The sequence below is a fragment of the Thunnus albacares genome, chromosome 22 (genome assembly GCF_914725855.1).
Source record: "Thunnus albacares chromosome 22, fThuAlb1.1, whole genome shotgun sequence".
In the NCBI taxonomy this organism is placed as follows: Eukaryota; Metazoa; Chordata; class Actinopteri; order Scombriformes; family Scombridae; genus Thunnus; species Thunnus albacares.
Genome location: NC_058127.1, coordinates 10216277 through 10239438, shown reverse-complemented (window position 1 = coordinate 10239438; position 23162 = coordinate 10216277). Strand labels below are relative to the sequence as shown.

The window sequence follows — 23162 nt, the reverse complement described above, 5'->3', positions numbered from 1 at the left end:
TGTGCTTTATTTTTGTTAGGCATCAATAAACTTTTTTTCTGCAGTAAACAGTCAGTGGTGTTTCTAAATGCTTTTTATATTTACATAATATATACTTTATATATTTATATAATTGAATGAACTAGTGTTGTCATCCAATTACACACTACCAAAGGTGTGAGTCCACATGTCTTTCCTAATATGAGCTGATCAGACGCCAGAGAGAGTTGAGGAAGTAGAGAGGAGAGTGGTGCACTACTGATCCATATCTAATAATGAAAAGCTGAACATCAAATAACAAATGCATGTTGCAATGAATGCCAACTGTTATGAATAGAAAGGTCAGACAATTAACAGTAACCCATCAAATAATTAGTACAGAGGTGGAATGGTCAATATTTTTATCTCTTTATTTGAAGGTCTATGTGTAGCTTTCACCACTAAATGTCACTATTTCATTATTTAATGTTGCCCTTCATTATTCATTGCTGCCACATTCATTGTTCGATGTGATGATTTGTTATTTGATGTGTACTGTGTGCCCGGCCTGTCAATCAAACCTGCCATCAAAGACTCCACTCAATGCCTGCAGAGCAGGAGTCCTGCAGGGGAGACTCTCAACTGACCGCTGAAAATGAGGAAATAAAGTCTTTAGTTAAAGCCAAATGTTTCCTGTCAGCCAGATGACATGTTTCACACCTGATTGACAGCAGATAGCAGACTGAGGTGATAGGGAGAGTTCAAGATGTAAAACACAGTGAGAACTTTAATGTCAGATTTTCACAAGCTCACCCCTCTGACTTTCTGTTGTATAATGTTTCAGATTGAGAAATAAATATTGACTGTCCACTTCCTCATGTCACCACCAGTCATAGTTGTATTCAAAGACACTCAGTTAAAAAAAACATTCTTCAATTACTATATTATATTCATATGCATTGCACTTGACTCAATTTCTACTACCTCCCAAAAATTTGTACTTCATTTAGTTTCTGCCACTTAAAAAAACAAAACATTTGTGAACTCACATCCTGCACAGCATGAGACATCTCTTCTGCAACACATATTTCTGTGTAAAGAGGAACTGGTAAGTTGGTTTGTATTTGTCATGCTGATAAGCAGAGGCTTGTCTTGTTTCTACTCAGACTGTAGTTGATAAGTAAATTGTATAATACAATGGTGCAAAATGTGCACCAATTTCCAAAAAGTCTAAATCCAGTAAATGAAAAATGAGAACAGGTAAATGACAGTAAACAGAAGCAGCCTTTATAACCTAATACCAGAGGTTTGTAACATGGCTGTTTTTAGAAATGAGTCCTGACATTTGGCTTCTGTTTGAATATGTGATGTAAACTCAGATTAACCACCATAATAACGATCAAGCCAACCATGACAAAGGTCAGTAGGTAGACAGCAACAGTCTGCTGTCGGAGGTTTATTTCAACAACTCAAGATTTTTGGGGAAGAAGCAGAAATTCAGACCATAGATGGATGTGTTGAGTTCAAATGTTGATTGACTTTGAACTTAGTTAGTTTATTCATACTGTAAATGTCAAATAATATAAATGATTTAATTATACTGTTTCTGAATAATGAGGCTGATAGAATACAGAATTTGTTTGTTGTAATTGAAAAATGGATATTCAACATTTTACTCATTGATGGGTTAAGATGAGTTTTTTCATCTGCTTTCTTGTTTTTTAGCTATAATATCATCACAACTGCTGTTGCTCTTTGGAGTGATAAGAAGGCAACACATTTGTAATTCAGGACTTCCTCATAAAACGACCAGATAGACACAAATCTACCACCAAAGTTCTGACCAAAGTTTATATCAAATTCAATATGCAGGCTATTAAACACACACACACACACATATACAGGATGTAGTGTCCAAGAATACACAGTAGAATTATACGTGTTTATTTATATACACATGCAACACCTACCTCATCACAATGCAGACACTGTTGATGCAAGAGCAGTGGGCATATACTGCATAACATACACAAATAAACACAATAAAATGTTAAGCATGTTTATGATGTGATATGATTAAAGTCAATGATTTTATGGATAATGGATGTGCCGTAAATACTTATTGTTTATACATTTTTTATTTATAACATTTTCCAGGCACAAACCTTTGCACAAGACACAAGCGGATGTATTTCTGCAGTGATCAGGAAGTGTAAATGTGTCAATGTTTATCAAACCAGTTGAAGTTGTCTGTGGTTTGCATACAAGGGAAGGAAACACAGGCAGGCTAAATTTTAAAGAAGTTGAAGAAAGTCTGATCTCATCTTTCATTTACCCGAAATGTAACTTCTCTCTTTGACTTTCTGCTGCATTATTATTAAAGCAAGGTAGAAACATTTGTCAGACTCAGAGTAGCTGAGTGACAGAGTGTCAGAGCTGGATGTGAGGATGAGGTACACTTTGATCTGTGTGCTGGGATTATTCTGTAAGTACATTACTGACTTTCTCTGTTTGCATGTCACAGATTAAAGAACATGTTCCTGAATAGTCAGAATTACAGAGTATCACTGGTTGAACCAGTTTCTCTGAGAGCTTGAACAGAGCACGCTTATGGTTTTTAACTGCAGGGTTGTTTTATAGGCCAGATGTTGTTTGGTGACTTGGCTCAGTTTAGATTGAAGGACTGTGTTCAATTTACTGCTGGATGATTATTTTTGCATAATGTAAATGTGAATTGTTTAAGATATTGTTATGTATATGAGTGTTGAATTTCATGATTTACCTGTTTCATTTTAAAGAGTTTTTCTCCTCTTATCTGTTTTAATTTATCACACAATAGTTACCACTGCTGAAACTCTATTTGTTTTTTTGTTTTTTGTTTTTTTGTGTGTGACTTTGACTTTTTGTCAGTTTGATTATGTCTGATGAAGTTTCAATTTTTATTTTAGTGCTGAATACACTCTTCTACGGACACTCTGAAGGTGACTAATGATTTTTGTTTGTATATTATATATAAATATTTATTTCTTATTTGTTATCCACTGTATTACTCTTAAGGCCCAAACGCACTGAAAGCGTGTGATGCGTCTTGAAGTACACTTATTGGTTTTAATGGCCAAACACACACCAAAAGTGTTATTAGGCGCGTCAAACTGTCCTGACGTCTCAACTCAGACCTGTTTCGATTTTGGAGCGTCAAATGAGGACCAAACGACCAAAACTGTTTTCTCTGCAGCTGAGAGAAAGAGACAGAGAGAGAGAGAGCGGTAGTGAGAAAAAAGCCTCTGAATGAGAGAGATAAAACGTTATATTCTGATTATTTCACTGCGGTCACGTATATATATATGTATCATTTTACTCCATCTATCAATACAAATTCTGAAATGCATGATGTAAATGTAAATTATCTAAGGTATTGTTATGTATGTGGGTTTTGAATTTCATTGCATTTTAAAGAGTTTTTCTCCGTTTATCTGTTTCCTTCCTGCTTACTAACTTACTGTATATAGACTATATATAGTTTAAAATGCCTTTATTATGCTTTGACCTTTTTTAAGTTTGATTAAGTTTGATGAGGTTTCAATCTTTATTTTAGTGCTGAATACACTCTTCAGGTGACCAATTATTTTTTATTTATATATTTTATATAAATATTTATCTCTTATTTTTTAATACTTGCTGTATTACTCTTAATCACCCTTTTTGTATCTAGAGTAGATTAGTGCAGAATTGCTTATTCCTCAAAACTATATATATTTTGGTCTTTATCATTTCTGGGCAGATTTGTATGTTTATATAGTGAGACCAGATGTTGTTCTGACCCTTGAGACAAATTGTATATTTACTAAAGAGTTTGTTAACTTCATACAGATGAGTTTTCTCTTCATGCATTCATCTGATAATCTTAACGCTCATCATTAACAGGGCAGGGTGATGACCCAGCAGAGCACACTGGTGAGTCTGATGTGGAGAAAGGATCATCTGCAGGTGCAGTCAATTACAACAGTCATTACAACTTCATTCATTATTACACTGGAGGTGATTACGGGTCGACATGCAGTTCAAATGATCTCACTTACTTTGGGTAGTGACATGTGTGCTGGCTGCCACAGTGTCTTTTTACATCATCTTATAATTGTGATCATTGATTGTGAAAACCAAGTGCAGGACCAGCCTGTATGAGCAATATTCCTCTTATAATTATAATATCTTATAATTGTGAAACTAATGTAGCAAACAGGTGAGTGTGGAGCTGCTTTTAAGAAATTGGGACATAAAATCATTTAGTGGGCATATCATTAATTATTACAGTAAGTGTGAGTACAACTTCCTCTTAATCCAATTTAATGCTGAATTCTCACAACACACTTTAAAACCATTATATTTAATAGTGATATCATATTGCTGCTAAATAACTAATTTTGTCACAGCTTTGTTTATATGAAATATATAATAATTTACAGTAGTTGAGATGATTAATGAAACAAGACTACACCTCTGTTTCACAGATGATGATGTGATCCTGGAAAGTCCTGAATTCACATTGTTTGAAGGAGACTCAGTGACTCTGCGCTGTAGAAATCGTACTCCTGGATATGAGGAGGAAGCCACCTTCTACAGAAATGGATCATCTCTTGAAACGTACACAAACCATCAACCACATAGAATATCAAACACCACTGTAGAAATGACCATTTATTCAGTATCAGTGTCAGACAGAGGTTTTTATAAGTGTAAGTTTGATGAGGGGACAGAATCCGAAGAGAAAGAACTGAAAGTTGAAGGTAAGTAGCTTTCATACTGTGATGAAAAAGATGTTTACAAAATAATCTTAACTCAAAATGTCCACTTAGCTTTTCTCAGCTCTTAACTGCATTTCACTTTATTCATTCAGCAACGATTTTTTTTTTGTCTTAAATGTTTTCATACTTCTTCTTCTGGAGTGCTGAACAACAAGTGAATCTTTTTTCTGCCTTCACCTAACCAGTCACTAAACAAAAGAGAGAAACTGACGTCATATTGTTTGACTTCTGTGAACTAAAGTCTTCAATTTCATGCAGATTTTGTCACAAGGGTACGGGAGGCTGAGAGAGCTTAATGTACTGCAACTTAAGATTCACATGTAAATGTAGCAGAAAACACACAAGCATGTGAAGAAAACACATATGCAGCATTTAGAAAGACAAGTTGGAGTTTATGAACATAAACATTTTCAAACAGAGAGTCTAAATTCATTTGAACATTGAGTTATACATAATTTGAGACAGATGTTTCCTTTGTGTTCTGTAAAAATGTAAATACATTCTTGATGACATGTTCATTACAGTAATTTCTTTGTTTTATTGTTTTTCTAAACTTAACAGCACGTAGACGCAAGATCACACTGAGAGCAGACAGGAACATCATACCAGTACAGGGAAGAGTGACTCTGACCTGCAATATGGAGGACTCTACTGGCTGGAAATATGACTGGTTCAGACGTACCTCAGCAGATTCTGAAAAAACGTATCTTCAGACAACAGAAGCTGATGAATCAGACAGTATCAGTATCTCACAGCGAGGCATTTACACCTGCATAGGACGGAGAACAGAACCAGATGTCATCACAGCTGAAAGTGATGAAGTCACCATCGAGGAAACACGTGAGTTAAGTCATTTGTTCTGAAATAAAACAACTTATATTCTTTAAATTAAATTCTTAAACAGTGTCTGAAGTGTGGAAGAGAAGCATATGTGGTAACAAGAACCATAATGAATGGATGATTTAGTCCAGTACCTCTTAGCTCTCTGAAGGAAGTTTGAAAATGTCTGAAATCCTTTATCATGGTAATAATACAACATTTGTTTGACACTTCAGTTTGTTTACAGACACAATAAAGGAGTTGAGGGTTCTTCACTAATGCTGCTCAGTTTTACTTATAAATGTTTTGAAAACACATGACTGCTTAATGCAGTATTATTTATGGACTTTTCCTTGACGTTGAATATCATTTAACTCAATGTTTCAGCTGAAATGGTTTTAGCTTGTTTCAGTCTAGATTTTAAATTGGTGAGGTGGATTTTAGATTATTTTATTGAGTATATTTTAAAATGATCAGAGTCAGTGATGGCAGGTAAGATTCTTTACTCCAGTGGCTCCCCCGAGTGGTGAGTCCTTTCTCAGCATGAGAACAGACACATCATTAAATTAGCTGACAGTACTGTGATCCTCAGTTTATTACTTGAACAACTTTTTCCCCCCTGATACAAATCTTTTCTTCAGGTGAATGTTTATAAGAAATATGGCTGTGAACAAACTGTCCTGGAATGCAAATAACATCTATTCACACCAAATCTCAACAACATTTGTTTTTATTGTATTAACTTGAATTCTTAATGCTGAATAAAAGCTTCTCATTATTGTTCATAAAAAATTGCATTTAATACATATTTTTTTAAAAATGTCCAGTAATCTGTCTGCTTGGTAACCTAGACAGCAAAGATGCAACTACATTGGATTATTAAACTGTTCCCCAAAATGACTGATGTTGAACAGTCAAGTCTCTCTGCACTGTGAGATAAATGCATCCTGTAAAAGTTTAGGTTCAGGTGTTCTGGAGGACTGTTGTCCTCAGTAAGACCTGTTTATCTGACAAACATGTGATTGCAAAGATCTTTTCATACTACTTGATTTATATCTTTTTTTATACTTTTGATGTTGCCTTGTATTTTATATTTCTTCATTTTTCTCTCCTAATTTTATATTTCTAGTTGTGTCTAACTGTGTATTTTTGGTTTGAACAGTTTCCAACAAGGCTGTTGTGACTCTGCAACCCAACTGGCCTCTGATATACAGTGGTGAGACAATCACTGTCAGATGTGAGATCCAGGGAGGTGCAGACACTCGATGGGAATATGAATGGAGACCAAACAACATGGACATATCTCTGAAAGATAATGAATACACGATTAGCAGTGTTTCTGTTTCTCACAGTGGATCATACAGTTGTAAGGGTAGAAAGAACTTGTATTCATCAACAGAGTGGAGTGATGCCATCACATTGACAGTATCATGTAAGTCAAACCATCTGTCATTCATATTCAAAATGGCTTGTTTTTCATTTCAGTCTATCTAAGTAAGATAACAGAAAATATTTTCTTCCTCCAACAATGATGCAGCCTCCTATGAGCAGCTCAGTAACAAGTGGTTGCTTTTAAGTTTGGGAACAGAATTACTGAAACTGAGCCACCTGCTTTTGAAATGTAATTATTCACAGGGAAATGTGCAGAGAAGATCAGATAACTATGCAGTTTTCTTCCTATAAGTGAACAATAAATCACAGTGAACCTTCTTAGTTATGTGGTAACACCTGTGTTTCCCAAAGCAGTTATCACATGCTCTGTTCTTAACTTCCATATGATGGTAGTTGTCTGTGACTTAATGTTCAAATAGTGATTAAGTTTCTTTCTTTTTAAATTTTTTTTATAACAATATTAGAAGACTGTTACGTTCAAATGTATCAAGTCTGCTGTGTAACAATATAATGGAGTAAAACATGTTTTCTAGGGCAAATTTCATTCCAATTGTTATAGTTGTTGTTTTGTTTTTTACTCTCAGCAAATAAACCCAAGCCCACACTGAAAGAAGACAAAACCATCATACCAGTAGGGGGCAGTGTGACACTGACCTGCTCTGTGGAGGGTTCTGCTGGCTGGAAATACGACTGGTTCAGACAAACCTCAGACTCTTCTAGAGGTCAGCTCATAAGAAATGTTTACCCACACAGTGTTATAAGTGTTAATCAAGGAGGCATCTACTACTGCAGAGGAGGAAGAGGATATCCAGTCTTCTCCACAGAGGACAGCAACAAAGTCACTATTCAGCAAACTGGTGAGTTAAGTCATTTGTTTTTGAATAAAACAACATGTATTCTTTAAGATCTGTAAACAGTCCCTGAAGTGTGAGGGAGAACAACTGTGGTATCAGTAAGAAAAAAGACAAACATGAATGAATTAATATAGAGCAGTAGTTCTTATTTTAAGTGATGATGAAGAAAACAGAACATGTGTTGGATCCTCTAGTTGATTTTTCATTGAATAGACCTCAAAGAGTGAAAGTCACTTTTGTCATATTTACTCCTCTGAGACTTTGTCAACACCCCATTTGTATAATTGTTATACTGTTTTATTATGTAACCAAATTACTCCGTTTTTAAGGGTAGAGTTATTCCAAAAAAGGACAGAGGCGTTCAGTTCTACTTTAAAACCCTCATCAGGAGGTAATGATGTGAAACAACAGCTAATAAATACCAGGAGGTCCAACAGTGATATACAGTATATGAACATTTAGCATCATGTAACAAATTCAAATTCAAACTGATATTATGAAAATTACTAATTATTGGGAGATGAAACCTGGAACAAAGGTGATGACGACTCAATGAAAAGACATTGATGGACAATATACAAAAATGCAGAAATAGTAGATCAAAATAAGAGACTTTCCTTCCTGGAGGACTTGTTGGAAAATAAATACTAGGACATTCTACAACAAAACCTTCCTTGAACAGTGATTTAAAAACTTCTAAGAAACTGAAGTTGAAAACTTTGCGGCTTTTTGCTCTGTCACGTAGCATCTGACTAGCTCAGCTGCAGTTTAGACAGGGTCCAGTTAAACCTGAACTTGCAGGAGTTTAAAATGCAGGTGCTAAACTGAACCTGATGTTCTGTCAAAACAAGCAGAGCTTCAGCTGAACTGCAGCTAAACCGGATGTATGATGAAGTTACCTTAACTTTTGCCCAACGTATGTGTTTCAGAGGAATGTAACATCATAATGATCTGTGTAACTGTCTGACTTCTGTCAGCAGCTAAAAAAAGCCTCAGTTTATTTATTTTTTTTAATTTGGCTGTTTCAAACTATAATTAAATGACAAAAAATGTAAATGACACACAGACCTACAGACATCATTTGAGGCACTAAAGTTTTATGAAATTCAGTTGCGCAAATATTTATCATAACCTCAAACAACTGTGAGATGGACTCCCAGAAAAATATTATTTTATTGTAAATCATGTCTCCTTTTCCCAGTCGCAAAAATCAACAGGCTAAAATAGTTTTGCTTATATTATATCTTAATATTATGGCAGTGTAATGCTGCCACCATGATAAAAATATTTGCTCAGTTTTTCAATATAACAAGAAACCAAAAGTTGAAAAGTAATTGGACACTTGGCTGCTAATTGTTTCTTTGGCAGCTGTGTGTCAAAAGAGTTCACATGTACAGTGACAAAGCAAAAAGAAGAGTGAAAACACAAACATTAAGAAAAACGTGCTGCAAATCCAGAGATGCTACAAACTGCAAAACACATACAAAAGTGAAAGCACAAACATTAAAGGAAATGTGCTCCTAAGAAATAAAAGAAATGCTGTAAGAACTTGAATTCTTAATGCTGAATAAGAAGGTTCTGATTCTTGTTCATCGAAAATTTAATTTAATGAATCTTTTAAAAATGTCCAGTAATCTGCCTGCATGGTAACCTAGACAACAAAGATGCAAATACATGGGATTATTAAACTGTTCCCCAAAATGACTGATGTTGAACAGTCAAGTCTCTCTGCACTGTGAGATAAATGCATCCTGTAAAAGTTTAGGTTCAGGTGTTCTGGAGGACTGTTGTCCTCAGTAAGACCTGTTTATCTGACAAACATGTGATTGCAAAGCTCTTTTCATACTACTTTACTTTTCTGTTTGAACAGTTTCTAATAGGTGGGCTGTTGTGACTCTGCAACCCAACTGGCCTGTGATATACAGTGGTGAGACAATCACTGTCAGATGTGAGATCCGTGGAGGTGCAGACACTAGATGGAAATATGAATGGAGAGAAAATAGTGTGGACGTACCTCGTAAAGACAAAGAATTCAGAATCAGCAGTGCTTCTATTTCCCATACTGTAGACTTCATGTGTATGGGTAGAAGGGATTTTTTTTTGACAGAGTGGAGTGAAGCCATCACATTGAAATCATGTAAGTCAAATATGTACATATCATATTCAGAATGTCATTTTGTTTCAATCTAGTTAGATAAGGAAACAGAAAATATGACTCCTGTCCTTCCTCTTAAGTGTCAGAACAGAAAACTAGTTTGTTAGTTAGTTCTGTTTACCAAATCAGTTATCGACTGAGAGTCATATGTCACATGCTCTGTTTGCAACTTCCATATGATGGTATTTGCTAAATGACTTAATTGATATTCAAAGTTTTTCTAAGGGAAATTCCATCTCACTTGTTACTTGTTTTGTTTTTTGCTCTGAACTGAACAGCAAATAAACCCAAACCGACACTGACAGCAGACAAAACCATCATACCAGTAAAGGGACGTGTGACACTGACCTGCTCTGTGGACGACTCTGCTGATTGGAGATACGAGTGGTTTGGACAAATTTCAGGCTCTTCTGCATATCAACCCATCACAAATGTTAAACTAGTTAACAAGGTCTCACAAGGAGGCATCTATTACTGCAGAGCAGGAAGAAGAGGAAGAGGAGGAGAGCCAGAGATCTTCACTGAGTATAGCAATACAGTCACCATTCAGAAAACTGGTGAGTTTAGTGATTTGTTGTGGAATAATACATAAATATAAAAACATAAATTATTGAAATATGTTATCAGTAGTGTAAAAAGAGTCATTTTGGTATCAAAAGCAAAAAAGGACATACCAGTCATACCAGTATATATTTCTGTTTTTATCCAAACTGTGTATATTTGGTGGGTACAGTCTCTAACAAGACTGTTGTAACACAGCAAACCAACTGGCCTCAGATATTCAGTGGTGAGTCAATCACTCTAAGATGTGAGATCAAAGATAGTGGAGACACTGAGTGGGAGTATGAATGGAAACAACCAAAGAAAAACCTCTAAAACAGTGAATACTGGAGTTTCAGTGCTACTTTTTACAGTGTGGAAACTACAGTGTAAGGGTGAACAGAAAATAGACTTGTATTCAACAGACAGAAGTGATCTCATCAGGTTGACAGTGTCATGTAAGTTGGACTGTGTTTCATTAATCGTGAGAATATCATGTTTTTGAGTTTCCACCTATCTGTATCTGAATAATTCAATAGAAAACATGATAACTGTATTAGATAAGATTTATTTATATGTCTAGAGACTATGGTCTACATCATAACATGTTTTCATTCTGAGAAAATCACTTTCCAACAGATGCACCTGTCCTCACTGTGTCTCCATCATGGCTGAGTCCTGGAGACTCAGTAACTCTGAGCTGTGAGGTTGAACCTCCATCTGCAGGATGGAGGTTCAACTGGTATAAGACTGTTCCCAAACTATCAGACAACTCCTACAGCTATGAGCTGCTACCTGGTAGCACCAATGGGACTGAACAGGATTCCTACATCATTCGTGGGTCGACACACACAGCAAGATATATGTGTAGAGCTGGAAGAGGAGACCCAGTGTTTTACACTGATTACAGCAAACCTGAGTTTGTTTGGTCTGGAGGTGAGTTTGCTTGTTTGTTTTTGTCTCCTTCTGTCAAGAAGCAGTTGTGATGTCATTATCTGGGTATTGATTGTGGTGAACCTATGACCTTTCTCCATCAAGTCAAGATTTCAGTTTTTCAACACACTCACCAAACACAATGTTGATATTAAATTATTCTACATACTGGACTGGGCTGGATTTCCTTCTTTACATCTTCAATTGATCTGAAAACATTACAGCACCAAAAAACTGAGATATTGTGATTTTATTTGTCATTGAAACCAAACTCTTCTCCTCTTTGCAATGAATACTTTTACTTTAGATGCCTGAGCTCATCTTACAGCCAATATTCATTACTTTTACTGACACAGCAGGCTAGACAGGTGTGTTTAAACGAGACTTTATCTAGTGATCAGGCAACATATAGACATACAAAACAGTCAAAATCTGGTAATGAAAAACCAGAAAAGTCAGCAGGCAACAAAGCAGGTAAATGGACAAAGTACAGAAACAGCTGGAAACCTGAGAAAACTCAGACAGATGAGAGAAAAACACTGACTATACAGCACCAGTCAAAAGTTTAGACACACTCTCTCATTCAAGGGAAGGTGTGTCCAAACTTTTGACTAGTACTTTATATAGAGACAATGAAACATCATTTAGATTAAAAAACACACATCCTCTGTATGTTTGAAAGGTGGCAGGTAAACGTAGGTTGTTTACAGCTTCACAGTGAACAGTTGCTGTAGTTATCTTGGTAGCAAGTTTTCAAGATAGAAAAAATAATCAAAACATCCATAAAACAGCTCAAACCACTCTGCAGCACACTTCACATCTCCACTGTCAGTCCATATACTCTGTATGTTCTTAACACTCACAGTTTCACCAAAACACTGCACCTTTTGCACAGTTTATGTTATTGAGATGTTTTTACTCTCAACAACAAAATGTATTAAAAATACAAAAAAGAGGATTATTTGCATTGTGATCTTTTTAATTTTAATATCTCTGTACTTGGTTTGCTCCTCATTACATGTTGTTTTTCAGATGTTTGTTCAGCAGTGACTCTCAAAGTGAGTCCTGACAGAGTGCAGCACTTCACCTCTGACTCTGTCTCACTGAGCTGTGAAGGAAACTCTACTGAGTGGAGAGTGAGGAGGTTTCCTGAGGACCACTACTGGTCATACTGTTCTAACTGGTGGTCAATGACTGGATCCACATGCAACATCAAGAGTTCACAGCAGAGTAATGCAGTGTACTGGTGTGAGTCTGGATCAGGAGAGCTCAGCAATGCAGTCAACATCACTATACAGAGTATGTTTACATTCCATTTTATTTTATTTTCATCTTGTATTTCAATTATTTTCAACATGGTGTCACTAACTACACTTCCTGTGTAGACAAACAAGTTCTATGCCGGACCTTTTGATAGAAACATTGTTGTTATATTATTGTTTCTTTAACAAAATTAAAAGCTCATTAAACTATATTTCCTTAAAATTATCATAAAGAAACATCATCCGATCAATTAGAAAATCAGACGTCCTCTGCACAACATTATAATTTAGTCGTATTCTTGTCAAACACAGGTAATACAAAAGAATAAATAAATTATGAAAGGGCTTCCTTCACACCAAAACTCATCTGTGGACCAAATTAAAGCTTCTTCATATTTATTTAAACAACTGGAAATTAATATTTTTGGTGTGCAGCAAGACCTTTCTTTATTCTTGATGATTAAATTAACATGCTGATTCAGTCAGAGGTGTTTTTGTGTCAATAATCATCCACCGTTTATCTCATGTGTACCTGTTAGCTCTAGAGCTAACTAGCCATAGCTAGTATATTTACAGTTACAAGACATGTATGTAATAAAGCTGAAATGTTGGGTCTTTGCTCAGCTACACTGATTCTGTGAGATAAATTAGTTGGAGAAAAATAAAGGCATATGTGTGATCTATTCTCATGGTTTTATGTCACCTTGTTCTAAAGGTCAGCAGCTGGTCTCTGACTGAAACTTCATATTCTTTGACTGTTTTACAGATGCAGATATTATCCTGGTGAGCCCTGTGCATCCTGTGACTGAGGGAGATTCTGTTACTCTTGGCTGCAAACTGAAGAGAGGAGAATTACTTTCCAACGTGTTTTTCTATCAAAATGACAAACTTATCCAAAATGATACCAGAAGGGAGCTGAATATCTCTGCAGTGTCAAAGTCAGACGAAGGCTTCTACAAGTGTAAATACTCAGGAAAAGAATCACGACAGAGTTGGATGTCAGTTAAGGGTGAGTAGGATTAAAACAATTCATGCATTTTCTTTCTTGTAAATTGTGTTGCTGTCTTAGAAAGAAATGTGTAAGAAAACTTGTTTTATACTGTAGATAAGGGCATTCAATAATTAAACATAAAATTCATAATTTAGTATATATCAAAATACAAATGTAAATGAATGATCAGTCAAAGGTATTTTTCTTTTCAGCTGAATAAAGTTGCATCAGTGGTCATGACTCATATCACACTGTACAGGAACACATACATGTTTATACGTACAGTTTATTGTGTGTTTAGTGTATGTATATGTGTTTGTGTTTTCATACTTCTAGATTTGTATATTAATGTGTTTGTATTTATGTGTTTGTGCTGTAGAAGTCGACTTTTTTTGTATCCTAGATTTTTTGTCTTTACTAAGACTTGATGTGACTTCACTTATTTTTATGAAAGCACTTCAGTGTGAGAAAAGTGTTATAGAACTTAATTAATTTTATTAATAGTTATTATTTATGATCTATTACAGCAGTTTCCAGGCCTGACAGCTCTTCATCTCTTATACCATTAATTGTTGGGCTGGTTTGTGGAATTATAATTATTATTCTCCTGCTCCTGTTGTATCGCTACAGACGATCCAAAGGTGAGACTTTTTCCTTCTGATGTTAAGAGTTTTATATATTTTAATTATTCAAATACTTAGACATATGCTGATGTCATAACGTGAAATGTCAGAACAATTTAAAGAACAACCAGATGTAACAACACATGTATCTTTTTCACAGATTCACACTTTATCAGGTTGGTACAAAACCATCTTCTCTCATTTTGAACATAACAGCAGTACCTTCCATGTTTCTTATTAAATTTAATGTATTTGTTAAATGTTTTAGGCCGATCCAGTCTGAGAGCACCAATCAGAATGAAAACTCCTCTTCTCTCCATGGTCAGTCTTCAAACTAATCCTGATTCATTTGTTGGACTTACCATTAACTCTAACCTGAACATATTTACACTCAGTTTCTAATCAGTTGATTTTCAAAGAACATTAATCAAAAGTCTCAAAGACGTGTCAGTTGTTTAACCACATGCACAAAAGATCAGAGTATAACATTGTTTCACATTGTTTGGAGTTGAACTGAACCTAAACTACTAGACAGAGTCCTGAAATATTATTGTCCTACTGTCCTATCATAACAATACATACTATAATAACACCATCACTGCTTCATGGTATCAAAATATCTTTCAGTCCTGGTTGTGACTTTTTAAATATTACAGTTTCAAAGACTAAAATATTTAAAATTCCTTGTTTTGTACACTTATCTACACTACAAATAAAAAATAAAGATGAATTTGACCTTGACTTGATATTAACTGCTCTGTAGTCGATGCCTGTCTCTATGAATCAATCAGAGGCTCTGAGGACACTGATAATGGTACAGTATATACCTTTTAATTTACACAGAACAGTCAGAAATACTCAATTACGTTATTTAAGGGGACTGAATACAATTAATTGATATGAAATCCTGTAACTAAAAAATAAGTATATTTCAGATGCAGGAGAATCGCAGGATATTACATATTCTTCGATCGAGCTTAAAAACATTGCTAAGAGGGGTGAGTACTCAAATGACTGAAATGCAATAAATAGTTCAGAGATGTTTTTGTCTGCCAGCAGACTAAACAAAAAGAAAAGATACATTTATTATTTTCATGCATTTCTTTGATCATCTTAACAGGGAAGCGTCATGAAACAGTGGAGAGCTCTGTTTACGCTGATGTGAAGATAGGATCTGCTGCAGGTACAGTCCCACCTATATGTTTTTATTGAAAATGTGTCATATATAATTATTTGTTAATTACACTGTATGTAATTATGGGTCAGCATACAGTTCAAATAATCTAAGTCACCTCTGGTACTACTGCCACTGGGAGCTGCTTGAGGCAGATATTGTCAAATCCTGCTCACATAAAGGAGCCTTTAGACTTTAAAATGATGAGACATTTCTCCAAAAACAAACAAAATACATAAACTGAAGTTTCAGTTACAACAACTGATTTGTGTGGATTTTGATTTTCCTTTTATATTTTTTAAATTCTGCTACTAAAAAAGAAGACAAGGATCCCAAATTTCTTTTATTTTCATTCTACCTGTCAATCCATCCATTCATCCATCCAGCTGTATATGTCTGCTGAACAAACAAATCCTGACATCTGGTTTGTGTTTTAGATGATAATCTAATGTATACCCAGGTTAACTATCACAATAAAGGCAAAGCCAAGAAACACAAAGGTAAGTAAAGTCTACACCAACCATCATGTTGGTCTTGAACACAGTGTAATGTATGTAATGTGCTCAATGTTTGTAAAATTGTAAGTGTTTATTATTATTATTTTTTCATTGAATATCTTGTGTTGGAATGTATGTTTATTTTACATTATGTGTGTTTGCAGTGCTGAAGAACAGTATTTATACATCAGTATGTATATTCAGTATCAGTATGTTCACTAAATCCTGTTAAAGCCATAATACTCTGCTGTTTAACTGCTTTGAGCACTGTGAGCATTACAATACTGTTATTCTTTTATTATCAGTGGAGACATTAACCCTGACAACCCTTCAGTACATTATCATTGTAAATGATGACATTACTGGCAAATGTTTAAGACTAATCTTCTCTCCATTTATAGGAAAATCAACTCCTGCAGCAACTGATGAAGCTGTTTATTCTGAAGTTAAACCAGGAACATCTCTTGTAATAATTCTGCCATGTTATATGCAGACTGTAATGATTAATTCTACTGACTATATGTCATAATAGCATGTCGAAAGCATATTTTACATCTTGAATAACCCTATATGTCTGTTTTTCGTGGTTGTTTTTCAGGTCAGTAAAGACAGCTGTATGGACAAGGCCAAATAAATATGGTTAACAGCATTTTATATGACCATCGTGTGCAACTCTGCTATCCAAATCTCAGCCATGATCAATGTTTTGTACAGTTAATTTAATAGCAGATGATATAAAATACTTACATCATGTGGATTTAATACTCTCTTTTTTAGCAGAAAGTACAAGACTACTGAGGTTTATTCCCATTTAGTATTTATGCACTGTAGTATTATTATTTTTATTTTTACAGTCATTTTTTCACTTTATTTTAAAAACTTTGATTGCAGGCTGTTTTAAAAAGCAGCAAGATGTATCCGTTTGAAGTGTTTAAACAACATTACCCAGGTGGTAGTGCAGCTTTAAAGTCAGCATATTTTTTAAGGTTAGATGAAAAAGCTCCAGGATGGACGTCAACAATTACTTTTGTATATGTAATGAACTGCTATCAACTATTACATGTAACTTTTGCTGTTATTATAATGGAAAGTTTTCCTGTCTATTTACAAATGAATTTACTGGTGCTGAATGTACTTTATTTTTGTTAGGCATCAATAAACATTTTTTCTGCAGTAAACAGTCAGTGGTGTTTCTAAATGCTTTTTATATTTACATAATATATACTTTATATATTTATATAATTGAGTGAACTAGTGTTGTCATCTAATTACACACTACCAAAGGTGTGAGTCCACATGTCTTTCCTAATATGAGCTGATCAGAGGGCAGAGAGAGTTGAGGAAGTAGAGAGGAGAGTGGTGCACTACTGATCCATATCTAATAATGAAAAGCTAAACATCAAATAACAAATGCATGTTGCAATGAATGCCAACTGTTATGAATAGAAAGGTCAGACAATTAACAGTAACCCATCAAATAATTAGTACAGAGGTGGAATGGTCAATATTTTTATCTCTTTATTTGAAGGTCTATTTCTAGTTTTCACCACTAAATGTCACTATTTCATTATTTAATGTGGGCCTTCATTATTTATTGCTGCCACATTCATTGTTCAATGTGATGATTTGTTATTTGATGTGTGCTGTGTGCCCGGCCTGCCAATCAAACCTGCCATCAAAGACTCCACTCAATGCCTACAGAGCAGGAGTCCTGCAGGGGAGACTCTCAACCGACTGATGAAAATGAGGAAATAAAGTCTTTAGTTAAAGCCAAATGTATGTTGTCAGCCAGATGACATGTTTCACACCTGATTGACAGCAGATAGCAGACTGAGGTGATAGGGAGAGTTCAAGATGCAAAACACAGTGAGAACTTTAATGTCAGATTTTCACAAGCTCACCCCTCTGACTTTCTGTTGTATGATGTTTAAGACTGAGAAATAAATATTGACTGTTCACTTCCTCATGTCACCACCAGTCATAGTTGTATTCAAAGACACTCAGTTAAAAAACATTCTGTAATTACTATATTATATTCATATGCATTGCACTTGACTCAATTTCTACTACCTCCAAAAAAATTGTACTTCATTTAGTTTCTAGCACTTAAAAAAAACAAAACATTTGTGAACTCACATCCTGCACAGCATGAGACATCTCTTCTGCATCACATATTTCTGTGTAAAGAGGAACTGGTAAGTTGGTTTGTATTTGTCATGCTGATAAGCAGAGACTTGTCTTGTTTCTACTCAGACTGTAGTTGATAAGTAAATTGTATAATACAATGGTGCAAAATGTGCAACAATTTCCAAAAAGTCTAAAGTTCTAAAATCCAGTAAATGAAAAATGAGAACAGGTAAATGACAGTAAACAGAAGCAGCCTTTATAACCTAATACCAGAGGTTTGTAACATGGCTGTTCTTAGAAATGAGTCCTGACATTTGGCTTCTGTTTGAATGTGTGATGTAGACTCAGATTAACCACCATAATAACGATCAAGCCAACCATGACAAAGGTCAGTAGGTAGACAGCAACAGTCTGCTGTTGGAGGTTTATTTCAACAACTCCAGATTTTTGGGGAAGAAGCAGGAATTCAGACCATAGATGGATGTGTTGAGTTCAAATGTTGATTGACTTTGAACTTAGTTGGTTTATTCATACTGTAAATGTCAAATAATAGAAATGATTTAATTATACTGTTTCTGAATAATGAGGCTGATAGAATACAGAATTTGTTTGCTGTAATTGAAAAATTGATGTTCAACATTTTACTCATTGATGGGTTAAGATGAGTTTTTTCATTTGCTTTCTTGTTTTTTAGCTATAATATCATCACAACTGCTGTTGCTCTTTGGAGTGATAAGAAGGCAACACATTTGTAATTCAGGACTTCCTCATAAAACGACCAGATAGACACAAATCTACCACCAAATAAAAAGAGTAAATTAGAGTAAATAACAAGTTCTGACCACAGTTTATATCAAATTCACTATGGAGACTATTAAACACACACACCTACACACATATACAGGATGAATTGTCCAAGAATACACAGTAGAATTATACGTGTTTATTTATATACACACGCAACACCTACCTCATCACAATGCAGACACTGTTGATGCAAGAGCAGTGAGCATATACTGCATAACATATACAAATAAACACAATAAAATGTTAAGCATGTTTATGATGTGATATGATTAAAGTCAATGATTTTTTGGTTTATGGATGTGCAGTAAATACTTCTTGTTTATACATTTTTTTATTCCTAACATTTTTCAGGCACAAACCTTTGCACAAGACACAAGCTGATGTATTTCTGCAGTGACCAGGAAGTGTAAACGTGTCAACGTTTGCTGCGGTCAATTGAAGTTGTTTGTGGTTTGCATACAAGGGAAGGAAACACAGGCAGGCTAAATTCTAAAGAAGTTGGAGAAAGTCTGATCTCATCTTTCATTTACCTGAAATGTAACTTCTCTCTTTGTCTTTCTGCTGCATTATTATTAAAGCAAAGTCGAAACATTTGTCAGACTCAGAGCAGCTGAGTGACAGAGTGTCAGTGCTGGATGTGAGGATGAGGTACACTTTGATCTGTGTGCTGGGATTATTCTGTAAGTACATTACTGACTTTCTCTGTTTGCTTGTCACAGATTAAAGAAGATGTTGCTGAATAGTCAGAATTACAGAGTATCACTGGTTGAACCAGTTTCTCTGAGAGCTTGAACAGAGCACGCTTATGGTTTTTAACTACAGGGATGTTTTATATTCCAGATGTTGGTTGGTGACTTGGCTCAGTTTAGATTGAAGGACTGTGTTCAATTTACTGCCGGATGATTGTTTTTGCATAATGTAAATGTAAATTGTTTAAGATATTGTTATGTATGTGGGTTTTGAATTTCATGATTTTCCTTTTTTATTTTAAATGTTTCATTTTAAAGAAATTTTCTTCTTTTATCTGTTTTAATTTATCAAACAATAGTTACCACTGCTGAAACTCTATTTGCTTTTGTTTTTTTGTTTGTTTGTTTTATGTTTGTGTGATTTTGACTTTCTGTCAGTTTGATTATGTCTGATGAAGTTTCAATCTTTATTTTAGTGCTGAATACACTCTTCTACGGACACTCTGAAGGTGACCAATTATTTTTATTTATATATTATACTGAAATATTTATCACTTATTTGTCATCCACTGTATTACTCTTAATGCCCAAATGCACTGAAAGCGTGTGATGCGTCTTGAAGTACACTTATTGGTTTGAATGGCCAAACACGCACCAAAAGCGTTATTAGGCGTCAAACTGTCTTGACGCTCAAACTCAGAGAGAGAGAGAGAGAGAGAGAGAGAGAGAGAGAGAGAGAGAGAGAGAGAGAGAGAGAGCGGTAGTGAGAAAAAAGCCCCTGAATGAGAGAAATAAAATGTTATATTCTGATTATTTCATGGCAGTCACGTTTTATCGCTTTTAGTGCTTTTGGGCCTTTAATCACATCCCGTTTTTGTGTTCATATTTTATCATGTATGTATCATTTCACTCCATGTATCAATACAAATTCTGTAATGACTTGATTAGTGCCCAAAGATTTAAAACAGCATTTTCCTCAAGATGCGTGTTTATGTAGGGAGACCAGATGTTGTGATGACTCTTGAGACACACAAGTATCTGAAGAAAACACATATGCAGCATTTAGAAAGACAAGTTGGAGTTTGATTATGAACATAAATGTGCAAACAGAGAGTCTAAATTCATTTGAGTCATAAACAGGTGTTTCCTTTGTGTTACATAAAGATATAAATACATTTTTGATGGTTTGTCCATGACAGTCACTTATTCGTTTTATTGTTTTTCTAAACTTAGATAGACACAAGGTCACACTGAGAGCAGACAGGAAGACCATAAGAGGACGGCACAGTGTGACACTGATCTGCAATGTAGAGGACAAAAATGTGATTTAGAATTTCTGTTTGAATGAAAGCAATGGGATTGTGATCAGAGTTTATCGATGATACATGAGTTTTCAAAGTGTGTGCATAGCTCCATTTTTTTATGTTTATGCAAAGGAGAAAAATTGTAATGTTTTTGTTCTAAACTAACAGCAAATAGACCAAAGGCCAAACTGAGTGCTGACAACAGAAACATTCCAGTAGGAGGCAGTGTGACCCTGACCTGCTCTGTGGACCCATCATCATCTGGTTGGAAATACTACTGGTACAAAGGCAAGAAAACCTCTGAACCCCTGAACACACAAGATGCTGTTTCCCAATCAACTGGACAAATCAGTGTCTCACAGGGAGGACTCTACTGGTGCAGAGGAGAAGGAGGAGACTCAGTTGACTACACAGAGTACAGTGATTCAATGAGGATCAACAAATATGGTGAGTTTGACAATGAGATTTATTGCACACAATGTGCTGAGTGCTGAGCAAGTGAATCTCTTTTCTGCCTTCACCTAACCTGTCATGAAACAAAAGAGAGAAACTGAGGTCATATTGTTTGACTTCTGTGAACTAAAGTTTTAAATTTCAAGCAGATTTCGTCACAAGGGTACGGGAGGCCGAGAGAGTTAAATGCACTGCAACTTAAGATTCACATGTAAATGTTGTAGAAAACACACAAGCATGTGAGAAAACACATATGCAGCATTTAGAAAGACAAGTTGGAGTTTGATTATGCCCAGTGTGAACATTTAAGTCATTTGTTCTGAAATACAACAATTTATATTCTTTAAATTAAATTCTTAAACAGTGTCTGAAGTCGGAATGAATGAATGATTTAGTCCAGTACCTCTTAGCTCTCTGAAGGAAGTTTAACCCCATGTTTCACCTGAAATGGTTTTAGCTTGTTTCAGTCTAGATTTTAAATCGGTGAATGATCAGAGTCAGATCCTCTGATCCTCAGTTTATTACTTGACCAACTTTTCCCCCCTGGTACAAATCTTTTCTTCAGGTGAATGTTTATAAGAAATATGGCTGTGAACAAAAGATATTCACACCAAATCTCAACAACATCTGTTTTTATCATATAAACTTGAAATCTTAATGCTGAATAAAAGCTTCTCATTCTTGTTCATAGAAAAATGAATTTAATATTTTTTTTTAATTTCAGTAATCTGTCTGCTTGGTAACCTAGACAGCAAAGATGCAACTACATGGGATTATTAAACTGATCCCCAAAATGACTGATGTTGAACAGTCAAGTCTCTCTGCACTGTGAGATAAATGCATCCTGTAAAAGTTTAGGTTCAGGTGTTCTGGAGGACTGTTGTCCTCAGTAAGACCTGTTTATCTGACAAACATGTGACTGCAAAGGTCTTTTCATACTACTTGATTTATATCAGTTTATCAGTCAAAGCAGTTATCACATGCTCTGTTCTTAACTTCCATATGATGATAGTTTTTTAAAATTTGTTTATAACTTAACTTATAATGGAGTAGCACACTTTTTCTAGGGCAAATCTCATTCTAGTTGTCATAGTTGTTTTGTTTGTTTATTTGTTTGTTCGTTTTTGGTCACAGCAAATAAACCCAAGCCGACACTGACAGCAGACAAAACCATCACACCAGTACGGGGCAGTGTGACACTGACCTGCTCTGTGGAGGGTTCTGCTGACTGGAAATATGACTGGTTCAGACAAACCTCAGACTCTTCTAGAGTTCAGCCCATAAGAAATGTTAACCAAGACAGAGTTATAAGTGTTGATCATGGAGGCATCTACTACTGCAGAGGAGGAAGAGGAGACCCAGTCTTCTCCACAGAGGACAGCAACAAAGTCACTATTCAGCAAACTGGTGAGTTAAGTCATTTGCTTTTGAATAAAACAACATGTATTCTTTAAGATCTGTAACGTCCCTGAAGTGTGAGGGAGAACAACTGTGGTATCAATAAGAAACAAAAACATGAATGAATGAATATAAACCAGTAATTCTTACTTTAAGTGATGATGAAAACAGAATATGTGTTGGATCCTCTAGTTGATTTTTTATTGAATAGACCTCAAAGAGTGAAAGTCACTTTTGTCATATTTGTTCCCCTGAGACTTTGTCAACACCTCCTTTGTATAGTTGTTATACTGTTTTATTGTGCAACCAAAATAATCAGTTTTTAAGGGTAGAGTTATTCCAAAAAAGGACAGAGGCATTCAGTATTACTTTAAAACCCTCATC

The 23162-nt window shown here is 35.2% G+C and overlaps 1 protein-coding gene and 1 long non-coding RNA gene across 2 annotated transcripts in view; both read left to right on the top strand.

Annotated features, from left to right (window-relative positions):
- LOC122974480 overlaps window positions 1-23162 on the top strand; it is a 345451-nt gene that overhangs the window by 223961 nt on the left and 98328 nt on the right. The window lies entirely within an intron of this gene.
- LOC122973964 lies at window positions 2405-4221 on the top strand. The gene is made up of 3 exons (XR_006400188.1): window positions 2405-2443; window positions 2907-2939; window positions 3883-4221. It is a non-coding gene; the product is annotated as an uncharacterized LOC122973964 (long non-coding RNA).